The sequence below is a fragment of the Mauremys reevesii genome, unplaced genomic scaffold (genome assembly GCF_016161935.1).
Source record: "Mauremys reevesii isolate NIE-2019 unplaced genomic scaffold, ASM1616193v1 Contig1, whole genome shotgun sequence".
Lineage (NCBI taxonomy): Eukaryota > Metazoa > Chordata > Testudines > Geoemydidae > Mauremys > Mauremys reevesii.
The window spans coordinates 4,905,106-4,919,093 of NW_024100715.1; the positions used below are offsets into that span (position 1 = coordinate 4,905,106).

At 52.0% G+C, this 13,988-nt stretch overlaps 1 pseudogene; it reads right to left on the bottom strand.

Moving 5' to 3' along the window:
* Positions 1-6,673: 6,673 nt before the first annotated feature.
* On the bottom strand, positions 6,674-13,517 carry LOC120392528 (annotated as a pseudogene).
* Positions 13,518-13,988: the final 471 nt, after the last annotated feature.

The window sequence follows — 13,988 nt, forward strand, 5'->3', positions numbered from 1 at the left end:
AAAGAGTCATGTTCTCATCGCAAATATTAACACAATCTTTTCTGATACTCGAAAGGACAATAAAAGGCATTCACTCAGGCTTATACAATTTCTCTGAGATGTCAACTGTTAATGTGATTAATACGTCACACACGTAGAACAGTAACATTAAGTAATAAAGCAACACAGAGACTAAACAAACCCACAAAAACAAGTGACACCACTGAACATATGAAAGGAAGTAAAACATCAAGTGGTTGGTTTTTGGGATTTTAAATGAGTGTTTAGGACCCATGCTGAGCAATTGCAACAGAGCCCCGCAGAAACAGGCAAAGTTCTCCTGGGGCTGGTCTACAGTGGGTGGGGGGAGTTGATGTAAGATACCAACTTTAGCTACAGGAATAGCATAGCTGAAGTCGACGTATCTTATTTCAACTTACCTTGGGTCCTCACGACACTGGATCGACAGCTGTGGCTCCCCCGTAGACTCTGCTACCACCGTTCGCCCTGCTGGAGTTCCAGAATCGATAGTGAGCGTGTTTGGGGATCGATATATCGTGTCTAGATGAGATGCGATATATCAATCCCTGATAGAGCGATTACTACCCACTGAATCGGTGGGTAGTCTGGACACACCCCGGAGGGTGAGGGTGTGGGAGTGGGAGAGTGTGTGTGTGTGTGTGTGTGTGTGTGAGAGAGAGAGAGACTGACCAACTCATTTGCAGACAGATTCCCTGCTTCAAAGAGCTTGCAAATAAGGTCTTTATCTTACAAAACACTTAGCACCACTGGCATGGCTGCATGTCCTCGGGAATGGTGGATGAAGCACGAAGGAACATACGAATGTTTAGCATATCTGGCATGTAAATACCTTGCAATGCTGGCTACAGAAGTGCCATGCAAATGCTTGTTTTCACTTTCAGGTGACATTGTAAATAAGAAGTGGGCAGCATTATCTCCTGTAAATGTAAACAAACTTGTTTCTCTTGGCGAGTGGCTGAACAAGAAGTAGGACTGAGTGCACTTGTAGGCTCTAAAACTTTACATTGTTTTGTTATGGAGTGTAGTTATGTAACAAAAAAAAGCTACATTTGTAAGTTGCACTTGCACAGTAAAAAGATTGCAGTACAGTACTTGTATGAGGTGAACTGAAAAATACTATTTCTTCTGTTTGTCACTTTTACAGAGCAAATGTTTGTAACCAAAAAATATAAAGTGAGCACTGTACACTTTAGATTTTTTTCTACATTTTCAAATATATTGATTTCAATTACAACACAGAATCTAAAACATTTAATACATTTCAGTTAGTATTCTATTGTTTAACAGTGCGATTAAAACTGTGACTAATTGCAATTAATTTTTTTAATTGATTAATTTTGAGTTATCGTGTGAGTTAAGTGTGATTAATCGACAGCCCTAATTAAAAACATACAATATTCCTGCTGGAAGGTTGCATTGTAACACAACTTTATGGCTTAGAAGCCAGAATGAGAACACACAGCACCAAAACCAGAGACAAAGGGCTTGGCTACACTTGAGAGTTACAGCACTGTTGGTGGCTTTACAGTGCTGTAACTCACTCCCCATCCACCTTGGCAAGGCACATACAGCGCTGTATCTCCCTGGCTACAGCGCTGCATGTACTCCACCTCGACAAGAGGAATAAAGAGTATAGCGCTGCTGCTGCAGTGCTGGGGTGCCAGTGTAAACAGGGAATAATCTTAGTACGCAGTGACTGACCTACAGAAGCTTCCCATAATGCTTTTAAAGTGAAGGTTCCGCTCTTTGTTTTGTTGTGAACTCCGGGCTCCGGAGCTGCTTATAAAAAAAAACAAACCCAGCTCCTGTTTGCTGTGAATGAGCAGAGGCAGGGGGCTCCCTTTGGAATGCCCACAGGTAGCGTTTGCTTGGAGAGGGAGAGGGAGAAGGGGTCTGTTTCAGCCAGCAGCTGCTTAGCTGGTCTGTGAGGAAAAAACTCAAGAGCTGGTTTGCTTTGAGTGAGTGAGAGAGAGGGGAGGGGAAGGGGGTCGGAACTTGCAAGGCAGCTGCTGACACACAGTCAGCTCCAAAAATCCACTCTCTCTCTCTCTCTCTCTCTCCCCCCCCAGGCTCCCTGTCACACATCCCCCTACACCCCCCTTTTGAAAAGCATGTTGCAGCCACTTGAATGCTGGGATGGCTGCCCATAATGCAGCACTCCCAATGCCGCTGCTGAAAATGTGGCCACGCCAGTGCGCTGTCAGCTGTCAGTGTGGACAGACTGCAGTGCTTTCCCTGCTCAGCTGTACGAAGACAGGTTTAACTCCCAGCGCTGTACAGCTGTAAGTGTAGCCATACCCAAAGCAAACTGCTCCTTGAGGGGGCAAGACACGACTCAGCCTACCTTGTTCTAGGCTGTTTCTTTCAAGACTGGTTGCTGTTCCCAGGCTTCACTAGAGCCCTCTAGTGTGCAAGCAGGACCAGGCAGCCTCCCCCTTCCCTCAACTATCCCTTAGAGCAACAGCTTGTGATTCCACAGAAGCTGGGAACAGGCGACAGGGGATGGCTCACTGGATGATCCCCTGTTCTGTTCATTCCCTCTGGGGCACCCGGCATTGGCCACTGTGGGAAGACAGGATACTGGGCTAGATGGACCTTTGGTCTGACCCAGTGTGGCCTTTGGTCCAGGGCCAGATTAACTTGCCTATGGGCCCGGGACTATTAGCGGTTCTAAGGTAAGAAGTAGGCTATTATATTAGTTTCTTTCTGGGAGGGAGTTTGGGTGCAGGAGGGGGGGCTCCAAGCTGGGGCAGAGTGTTAGGGTACAGGAGAGAGTGAGGGGTGCAGGCTCTGGGCGAGAGTTTGGTGCAGGAGGTGGATTCTGATCTGGGGCAGGCGGTTGGGGTGCAGGAGGGGGTGCACGGAGCAGGCTCTGTGTAGGAGGCACTTACCACAGGCGGTGTGACGGGTTGGATCACAAAACCCCCTTGGGGCTGCCAACTGATGTGCCAAGATTACTTCTGCCTCTGCTTTCCCTGCCAGCCTGGGACTCCAGCACCCTGTCTTGCTGAGCCAGACGCCCATCTGCTCCAACACAGACCCAGGGTCTGGACCACATGCCCCAAAGCTGCACTTAACTGAAAGCAACTGAAGAAGTGTTCCTGTCTTTACCACTCAGCTGCTCAACTTCCAATGGGGTCTAAACCCAAAGAAATCCATTTTACCCTGTATAAACCTTATACAGGGTACGGATAGAGAGACATGCCCAGCTGTTTGCTCCCCTAGGTGTTTTTACTTATTAACCAGAGTATGTATTAAGTGATTTTATTGAATACAGAAAGTAGGATTTAAGTGTTTTCAAGTAGCAACAGACAGAACAAAGTCACCAAGCAAAATAAAATAAAATGCACAAATCTATGTCTAATCAAACTGAATACAGCTAAGATCCTCACCAGTTCCAGAATGCTCCCTTTTACACACTAATCTCCTTTTAGCCTGGGTCCAGCAATCACCCACACCCCCTTGTTCCAGTTTCTTCCAAGTATCCTGTGGGGTGAGGAGGCTCTCTCTTTAGCCAGCTGAAGACAAAATGGAAGGATCTCCCATGGGTTTAAATTGACTCTCTCTTGTGGGTGGAGACCCCCCCCCGCCTCCAAAGTCCAGCTCCAAGATGGAGTTCTGGAGTCACCTGGGCAAGTCACATGTCCATGCATGACTCTCAGTCTTCACAAGCAGAAGCCATTGTGCACATGGCATTTTGTATGTCTCCAGGAAGACTTATGTGGATTGGAGCAGTGCAAGATGCATTGTTCCCCAAGTGCTTCCTGATCAGGTACTTAACCTTGCAAATCCCTTCCTTCCTAAAGAAGCTGACCAAATGCCTCACAAAGCTTACTTAGAAACCAAGCAAGTATACAGCCCATATTCTTAATCTCAAGTACAAAATGATGTATGTGTACAAATAGGATGAATATAGTAGACCATAACCTTTACAGATATACGTTACTTAGCACAGGCAGCACAAAACATATTCCAGTTATGTCATATTCCCATAAAGCCTGGAGGTACCATCACACCTTGAGACTCAGAAAGGTATGCAGAGACTTGCCCATGTGACTCCAGACTCCATTTTGCTGTAATTTTCCACAGTAAGGACAAAGAGGTTCTTACACCTGGAAAAAACTATAAAAGGCTGATGCCTCATCTCCCTCTTGTCTTCAATCCTGCTTCTTACCTTGGGACTTGGGTCATCAGTCCCTTGTGTAGAGCTTCCATCTCAGCAGGGGTTGTTCTCCAGAGACTTGATTTGAACCTGCAGTTTATTCCATCACTGCTACAAGCCTGAACCACAGACTTTGCCATTACTGTATGTAATTGGTTCCACTTAACCAATTCTAGCTCTCATCTCTATCTTTTATGAATAAACCTTTAGATTTTAGATTCTAAAGGACTGGCAACAGCATGATTTGTGGGTAAGATCTGATCTGTATATTGACCCGAGTCTGGGGCTTGGTCCTTTGGGATCGGGAGAACCTTTTTTCTTTTACTGGGGCATTGGTTTTCATAACCATTTGTCCCCATAACAAGCGGCACTGGTGGTGCTACTGGGAAACTGGAGTGTCTAAGGGAATTGCTTCTGTGACTTGTGGTTAGCCAGTGGGATGAGACTAAAGTCTTCTTTGTCTGCCTGGTTTGGTTTGCTTTAGAGGTGGAAAAACCCCTGCCCTGAGCTGTAACTGCCCTGCTCGAAGCAATTTGTCCTGAATTGGCACTCTCAGTTGGGTCCCACTAGAACCAGCCTCGTTACACCAGGCTAAGCAGCTGGGGGAGATCTCTTACTTGTGCCTAGAAAGCCTTGCCCTCCTGAGGACAAGCAGCACAGACACAGATACTCACACTTCCTTCGTTAGGAGTTTGTATCCCACCTCCTCCCTTGAACTCTGGGCTGCTGGAGTTCCACACTTCACACTCCTTAATACCTCTCTCCTTTCTGGTGAGTTACGGTCACAGAGGTGCCCAACACAAAAGGGGTGGTGTGAGCCTGCACACTTTAAAATCAATCGGATTTTCAACATATGGCAAAACTGACCCACAAGGAACATCTTAACAAGAATTTTTGTGGGGGGGGGGAACGTTCCCCACTCAGCTCTATTCCAGTCCACAGAATCTGGATGGTGAATAATTTAAAAGATTCCAGAGATAATTTTCTCCAGTGAAAAGCTCGAGTGGGGGAAGATGGAAGTTGGTGAAAGCTGAGGCTGATGTCTTGGCTCTATTCTCAGGTAGGCAGAGTCCCTGGCCTAGCTGAGGTAGGGCTTAAAAGGCTGGACTAGAGCAGTTTCACTGGCAGGCAAAAGAGGTGGCAGGGGTGGGGAGCTAAGTTCCCTCTAAGCTGCACGGCCACACAGCAGGCTATCAAGGGCCGCACAGGTGCACCGCCACAGGGGCCTGGCCCTGGAGAAGAGAGAAGTAGGGGACGTGCAGGGCTGTGGTGGGGAGAGACGCCTCTCCCCCAGCCCCAGGGTGAGAGAGTGTTGGGGGAAGTCCTCTATGCCATAGCCCTGGGGCAGCCTGCACCCTAAACCCTGTGATTCCCAACAGGGGGGAGGGATAGCTCAGTGGTTTGAGCAGTGGCCTGCTAAATGCAGGGTTGTGAGTTCAATCCTTGAGGGGGCCACTTAGGAATCTAGGGCAAAAATTGGTCCTGCTAGTGAAGGCAGGGGGCTGGACTTGATGACCTTTCAAGGTCCCTTCCAGTTCTAGGAGATTGGTATAGCTCCAATTATTACATTACCTAACATTTAGCCTCTAACCTGCAAGTCACCAGCTGTGTCTGTGTGATGCCTGCTCAAAGAGATACTTGGTATAAAACTTGTTAAACATTAATTAACTCTAAGTAAGCCAAAACAATAGCTGTTATAGTATATAGATAGAGACCCCCACCCTCTGTAAGTTTTCATCTCACTTTATTTTTGATTGTTAAAAGACAGGGAGTCTCACATAAATTGTTAACACCCCAAAAGGTAAAGAGACAGTAAAATAGATGCGATTAAAATAGAAAATGTATGTGGAATGAGTGCCTAGTTTAAATAATGAATGAATGGTTAGGGAGTTACCAGCCTGAAGAATTCAGTGTTGGCCAAAAAAGGTGTCAAGTGGGATCAACAAGATTAACCCCGGAGGGCAAACTGGAATTCACCCCACCACACCTCAAAGGCATTAAAAACAAACATCTGATAACATGGAGCCAGCCACCTGCTGATTGATTTAGCAACAGCAGAATGAAGCAACTCTCATGAACTGACATAGGAATAAATTCCTATAAAGCTGGACTCTGAAGACTGAGGACTTTGAGTCTATGGTTCTGCTGCCAGCCTCCAGGAGCATAAGATGCATCTGACACAGACTCAGCTCCATCCTCATGACCAAGATACCTGGCCAGTAGCTTGGCATGAGCAACGGCTAGGCTGGTAACTAACATCTATACAGAACCTGAATGAATGAATGAATGAGAGAGAGAGAGGAATAAGTAGTGATAGAAGTAAATAGCAAAACAATGTTGTTTACTGTTGTCTTTTGTTTTGTTATGGTATTTACAATAAATGTGGCATCTTTGCCTTATCCCTCTTAATAAGATTCTGCTGGTTTTTATTATATTGGTATAACACCTAGCCCCACCCCAGAATCCTCACCCTCAGCCCTCACCCCAACCCTCCACCCCAGCCCTTAGCTGCCTCCCACAGGCCGAGCCCCTCCACCTCACCCCTGCCATCATCACCTCCATAGTGGTGCACATAAAATTCATTCCACACATGAGTGTAAAAAATTAGAGGGAACATTGGTGGGGGAAACAAGACATGCACATAGTGTTTCTGGGTTTCACCAAAATCAACAGTGTTCTGCCCAGTGACACTCAGAGCATTCCCTGATATTCTGGAGTTCGTCAGATGTGATGGTCACAGAGATCACAGTCAGGCTTTTCCAGGGCTAATTTCCACAATACTCTTATCATCCCCCTTCCACAGCATCCTCCTTTGCCTTTGTAAACTCATCGGGTTTGGTGCAGATCCAGTGTCTCTCATTGGTGCACCGCGAGCTGCTGACTCCATCCTCATCATTTAGATACCCACAGTCTCCTCCTCCTCTTACCACAAACCTGCAAGACAGAAGCCAGGGAGCTGGTGTCAGGCAGGAGTTGGGCATTTCCCATCAGTCACAGACAGGGGGAGACACTTGCACAGTGCAGGGAGCTGCTGCACTCCCAGCCCCTCATGATTCCCTTTCCTGCACCAGCCACAGGCCCCGCCCCCAACACAAGGGGGCAGCTAGAAAGGGGACAGTGACACAGCAGGCCCAACAGAGGTTCTTTGATCCACTGGCCTCCATGCAGCCTCTATGTTGGGTGGATATTTTAACCCCAGGTCCTGCTCCCCCCATACATCCAGCTGGGTTTCTATGGGCCCCAGCAGGCCCAACCCACCCAAACTGCCCCAGGGGGAGATTCCAGGTGAGTGTCAGCATGGTGAGGAGCTATTTCTGCTGAGCTAGCTCCAGCCTGTCTACTGGGCTGGGAGGCCTGATAGCGGCTGCAGTGCAGACACACGCCCAAGCAGGCCTGCTAACAGACAGCCCCATGACGCAATCACAAAGGCAGGCTGTTGCCTACACCAGGGCACTCGTCCTGGAACACATGACAATATCTGACTGGGATCAAACAACAGGTTGTCAACTGACTGGCTTCCTAAGCCACTCTGGGCACATTTTCTGGCCTATCGCCAGCCACCAAGTGCCTTTTTAAATACAATTCAGTGGTAAGCACCTAAAACCGACCATATTGGGTCAGACCAATGGTCCATCTAGCCCAGTGTGCTGTCCTCTGATACAGGCCAGTGACAGATGCTTCAGAGGGAACAAACAGAACAGGGCTGTCATCGAGTGATCATCCCCTCATCCAGTCCCAGCTTCTGGCAGTCAGAGGGGAAGGAACAGAGGGGGGTGGGGAGTAACCCAAGGGATGGCATCTCAGGCCCAACACCGCACTGCGAGGAGGAGCTGCGAATCCCAGGCAGACACTGGCTTCCATCCATCACTAATGCACTGAGTACGCAAGAACCTGAGTGCGCTCTGGCTGGTTCCACAGCACTGATTGGTGGATCGACCTGAACATGGTATCTCAGACCCCGGGGACCCAAAGCCCAGGGAATGCAGAGATGGGAGAAAGACTCACAGGTTGTTGAATTCGGTGCCATTGGCCCATTTCCAGGGCTGGCCCAGCTCCTGCTCCCTCCAGAGGCCGATCCAGTGGTCGGGTTTGCCTTTATAGCGCAGCAGGAAATCCTAAAAACAGCAAAGGGAGAGGTGGTGTCAGAGCCCCGGCCCTGCTGCTCCCCCAGGCTCTGGGCAGGGAATCCCAGGTGTACACGGAAGGGCTCAGTGTTTCCAGGGGGTGGCAGGGGATTTTCTCCTCCCTCTTGCCCAGCTCTGGGTAATTCAGTATTAACCTTCCCACCCCAAACCCAGCTCCCCCTCACCCCAATCTGCCTTGGGCTGGGGCAGCTCTTGGGTGCTGCTGGGTCTAAGCTGCGCCCACCCCCCATGCAAGGCCAGGTTCTGTTTGCAAGCCCCGTCTTACAGAGCAGCTGAGCTCCCCTCACCATCGCAGGGGAAGGAGAGAGGAGACAATCTGCATTGGGGAAGGGCTAGGACTGAGAGAAGACGTCCTCCCCCCTATTCTCAGCCAGGAGGGGCCAGGGCCCAGACGTCCTCTCTCCCCAACTGGCTGCTCTTTCCTCTGCACAGGAGCAGCTCTGGCTGTGTTGAGCTGGGTTCTCAGTCCCCCTCCATGCAGCTCAATAGGCCAGGAGATGCCTGAGCCAGCTCAGCCTTAGAGACAGGCAGTCTCCTATTGGAGGGGGAGGGGAGGAAGAGAATGGGTGATCCCCAGGGTCACACACTGACACTAGAGGAGCCCTAGGTCCTGCTAGGCCTGGCATTCAGCTGATGGCACAAGAGGAGTCAGAGCCCAGGTCCTACTGCAGCAGCCACCACTAAGCCAAGGTCGTGTATCACAATTAGAGAGTCTCACCATGTCCTGCTCACTGTCGATCCCAGCCAGGGAGGCACTGAGTGCAGAGCACTGGCTCTGGCTGTAGTTCCAGTTCCCTTCAGTCTCTGAGAAATAGTAGCATCTCCCTTGGTACCCGATCCAGCCGTCCGGGCAGCAGGGCACAGCGGGGGGGCCAAGATCAGCTGAAGGAAGCTTATATCTCTGCACTGGGAATGAGAAAGTAACACGTAGTGTGAGTGAGACCTGCCGCCTGGCCACAAAAACCATGGGGAGATGCGCCCCTACGTCCCAGGTTTTGAGATGCCTCAAACCCCTCAGCAGGTGTTGGGAGGGAGCCAGGACAACGATGAGAATCCAGCGCCAGAGTGGGGTTACCTGACCCTGGTCTCACTCTCTCAGGTTCACATTCAATAGGGTTGCAGCTGACTAATAGCTCATGCTTCGCATCCCAGCACAGAGAACTGGGCTCGAGCTCAGTGTTAGAGCAGGGGGTGGGTAGGGAGCTGCAGAGGGAGGGGACAATTTTTGGGAGACAGCAGGGGAAGAACAATTAATGGGTAAGAGGTCAACCTCAACACGATTTGATTTGCTAGGCCTATTACCAGAAGGAATTTTGCTAGCCTGGGGTCCTCCCCCTGCTCTTTGCTTCCCAGGAGAGGCAGGCTGAGATGAAGACGGGAACAAACTCCCTTCTCTTCACCCGACTGAACACCCGCTCCCTGGGTCCGTCCAGCTCAGCCAGCCGCAGGGTGAGGGAGATGTTTGCCATGATCTGTTTGCAGGCTGAGCCTGAACAGCTACACTGCAATTAGTCCCTTAGCCCAAGAAGCCCCATGAGCCTGCGTCAGCTGCCTCAGACCAGCCGCAAGCGTCTAATTGCAGTGTGGAGGTCCCCTGAGCAGCCAGGAACACTGTAACTTGATTCACCTCTTACCTACAGACCTTTCTTCCCCCAAATACAGCAGCTAGAAGGAAACTCGCTGGAAGCCCTCACTGCAGTGTAACTCTTTCAGTGCCATGAGAGAGCAGCAGTGAGGTCACCCATAACCAAAGCCAAGCAGCTACTGGCAAGGTCAGCGCATTAGGTGAATAACGAGACAGGGTTATCAGGGTCACTATGGGAAGAGTTGCTAAGCCATTCCAAACACCATGTCAATGGGTGATCCCCCTCCCCCCAGAATCACTTCTGCTCGCTCTCAGCTTCAGGGAGATCTCATGTTGTTTCCCTTTTGGGGTGAGGAGGAGTTTGACACAAACGCCTCCAGCCATTTTTGTGCACGTCACGTTTTTTGTTCATTTTGTACCACAATAACTCTGTAGCTGGTTTTAAGACTTTCCTTGTGTCTGGGATTGGGACACACTTAGGTCTGGGAAAATATTAGCAGCTGGGGCAGTGGTGATCAAAGATAGATAAAGTCATGTGCCAGGCATGGATTTCCCTGGAGATTTCACAGTACAGCGTGCTGTACACATTAGTGCTCACACATGAACAGGGCAGGGCAGTCAATGCATACGATGCTTTCTGGTGCTGCTCAGTGTGTGGTTTGTGTCACTCATTTCAGGAAGAAACTCAGCTGTGTGGGGCACTGTGGCATGCTGTGCTTCAAAGCAGCACCCTGGAACCCCCCCTATTCACCACTGTCATATAATTCTATGTTTTGTAGAAAGTTTGCCTTGTGAGGCTTCATTTTAAAAGTCTTGATCTGTTGAACATTAATATCCTGTTGGATTGTATGTGCTGTCATTAGACGGGAAGTTATGAAGTTTTGCTACATGTATTACAGAAATATGTTGCGAGGTTAGGAACACCCACAACCAGCCTTTCAGGTACAACCATGGAGCAGCCAGATGCTGCTGATGGCCCACTAAAGGAATCCATACTCCCAAGGTGTATCTCAGGAACCGTATACAACGGAGACTTTTCAGAGAGAGCAGGTAGACAATGAAGACTGCTTGATTCAGGTCATAGCAAAGGATCTTTCCAGCAAGCTGGAAGAAACTATAAAAGGGGGAAGTAACATCACCCTTTGGCCTCACTTCTCCCACAAGTCAACACCTGGAAACATGTCTGGAGGTAAAAGACTAATAGGGGAGGTGGTCCTAGGGTGGAAAGAAGAATCCCAGCCTGAGTATTAAGGAACTGTACCATCTACCAGGGTCAGACACTGCTTCACTCAAATCCTGTCTAGTTTATAGAACTCAGATTGCGATTTTACTCAGGCAAAACAGTACAGTTCTGGGATCCTAGGCTGGGGAAATTGCAGGGTGCCTCTCTATTGTTAGTTCATGAGTGAACTGGGAGAAGCTGGGTGTGTCCCCTGCCTGTGGATGGCGGTGTAAGTACAGTACCTGACAAAGGTTTGTGGCTTAGCAACAGCATCACAGTCCGAGAGGAAGCCTAGGTTGGAGGGACAGAGGGATCAGTGGCACCCAAGTTCCAGGTTGCACCCTGGGGAACCCGCCACAGGCACAATTTCACGTTTCACACCATGTACAGAGCTGGATTTGGGAATATACAGGCCCCCAGGAGAAAGGCTGCCAGGCTTGCTGGGCCCCTTCCAGTACTGCCTAGAAGGGACAGGGCACAGCAAGGAGCCTTTCAGATCTAAGAGCCTCTGACCAGCGACATCTCCATCACCTGACCTCACTGTGTCCTGAGGGCTCCCTGCACCTATAGGAGTGGAACCCCAACCTCACAGATCCCACTTTACGCTGTGTGAGCCAATGCTGCCCATTCCAATGGGATGCACAGAGAGGGGGGACGGAGAGCAGAGAACTCACCTGCCAGGACAATAACAGCGATGATGACACCTAAGAACACGATTGTGAGGGTGACTGTGAGTCTCTTGCAGTTACAAGGCGGTTCTGAAACACAAAGACCTGTCAGGCCGGGCTGCGTGGACATGTCTCACTGACAGCACCAGGGCTAGAGCTGCCCTAGAACATGTGTAACCCACACACCTTCTGGGTGTGATGTTGTCTCATCTAGTGGCACTGAGACCACTTCCAGAGAGAGAGAAAATGAGTTTGCTCTACAGCCTTAGCTAACAGCCAGTTGGCTTTTAGCTCATGCAGTAGAGGCTCATGCACTAAGCTCCAGGTGTCCAGTTCGATTCCCCTCCCACAAATCAACAACTGGGGCCTGTTAGCATTACACATGCACCGTTCTGTTGACTGCACCTTCCATCAGATACTCTGGGAGAGGAGCCTGGAGGCTCAGGCAGGCTGGGGCTGGCAGAACAGTCCCTCCTTCCCCTCAGCCCAGTGCCCTCCCTGGGCACCCCCAGCCAGGCTGTCACGGGGCCTGGTGAGCTCAGGGGCAGAGAGACAAGGACCCGCATGTTTGGGTGGCAGGAGCTCAAGCTGCCCCCATCCCCGCCGTGCCCCCTGCCAAGCGCTGGCTGGGCCCACATGGCCGAGTGCGCCTGTCCCCGCACACTGGGGTCTCACACTGGCCACACACAGCAGAAGGGGGGAGAAGGAACAAGGCAGAGCTGGGCCAGGGCTGTCCCAGGGGGTCTGACACACCCAGCCCAAAAGGCCCCTGCCCAGCCCCACGGGCACCGCTGTGTGCGCCAGGCAGCAGCTGTGAGCCGGGATCGGTGCCCTGAGAGCCCCTGGGGGAGACCCAGTCCCTGCTGCCCACAGACGGGGGGTTCTGGGCACTGGCTGCTGCCACTGAGAACATGGGCCCATGTGGGGCAGCCTCAGGGTCTCTCCAGCCTGGTCCCAGGCAGCGACACCCCATTACCTGGCTTCCAACGGGTCTCCATCGCTCTCAGCTCTCCCCTGCAGCAGCTCTTGGCTCTCAGCAGCCCCGGCTCCGCGCTCCCTCTCGGCTCCTCTCGGCCTGCCTGGGTCCCATTCAGCGGCCGCCGGGGCGGGGGTCCTGGCCCTGCTCCTCCCCCCGTCCGGACTCTCCAGCCGATCTGACGGACGCAGCAGGTCAGGGGCAGGGGCGATTTGTGGTTTCTCGTTCCCTGCCCAGCAGCCCAACCCCCCGCCAGGGGCGGTGCCATGGTGATTAAACCCCCTTAACCCCATCGCCCCCCCCCACCCAGGGCTTCAGAGACCCGGTCTGCTACGGGCCCCCCCGCCCGGCCAGGCACCCAGCTGGGGGCGGGAAGAGCAGAGCCCCCCCCGCAGCAGCCCGGCAAGCGCCAGAGGGGGACGCGAGACCCAGGCCAGCCCCCGGGTGCCCGTTTCCATCAAAGCACCGGGGGGGGGGTCACTGCCCGGCCGGCCAATAACTCGGGGGGAGGGGGGGAACCGCAGGGGGGTGCAGCGGGGACGCTCCGGTGGCGGGGAAAGGCGGGATGGTGCCAGCGCGTGAGCGGTGCCCCCCCAGCGCGTGGGGCTCGGGCCGGTCCCGAGCCGGGGAAGGGCAGTAACCTGGGACCCACCGGCAGCGTCTTACCTGGCGCCTGCAGCCGCGCGGGACAGGGACCGGGACAGGCCAAGGGCCGCGTTCTGCGGGAGCCCGCGCTTTTCTAACCGCTCCCCGCCAGCCAATCAGGAGACCCAGCGCTCCCGCCACAGCTTAGCGCGGGACCCGCTCCCAGTGCGGGCTTGGAGCGCTGCGGCCTGGAGCCGCCCCTGGGTGCAGTTGGCACCAGGGACTTTAGATCCGCCAAAATCCGACACCCCATTTCCCGCCAACCGCACAGACCCTCCCCCCTCTTCCTTTGGAAGCGCAGCGTCTGTGTCCCTGTTACGAGGGACCAGGGCGGCTGTAACCCCAAGAGCTTCAGGTGTACCATCAGAAAAATGAACCGCTCCCGATTTGCTACTTTGGCTGCACTGAGCATGCGCAGCCGAACTGAGCATGCCCAGTAACCTCCGCTGTCGCCACTGCCCTCTCTCTGCCCTCACTGCTACTCACGATTTGCTGCCTGCTCTTTGGGGGCGTTTAAAATGCTCAAGGGGGCAAATCGCAGCGGGGGGGCTGCCAGGGTCTGAG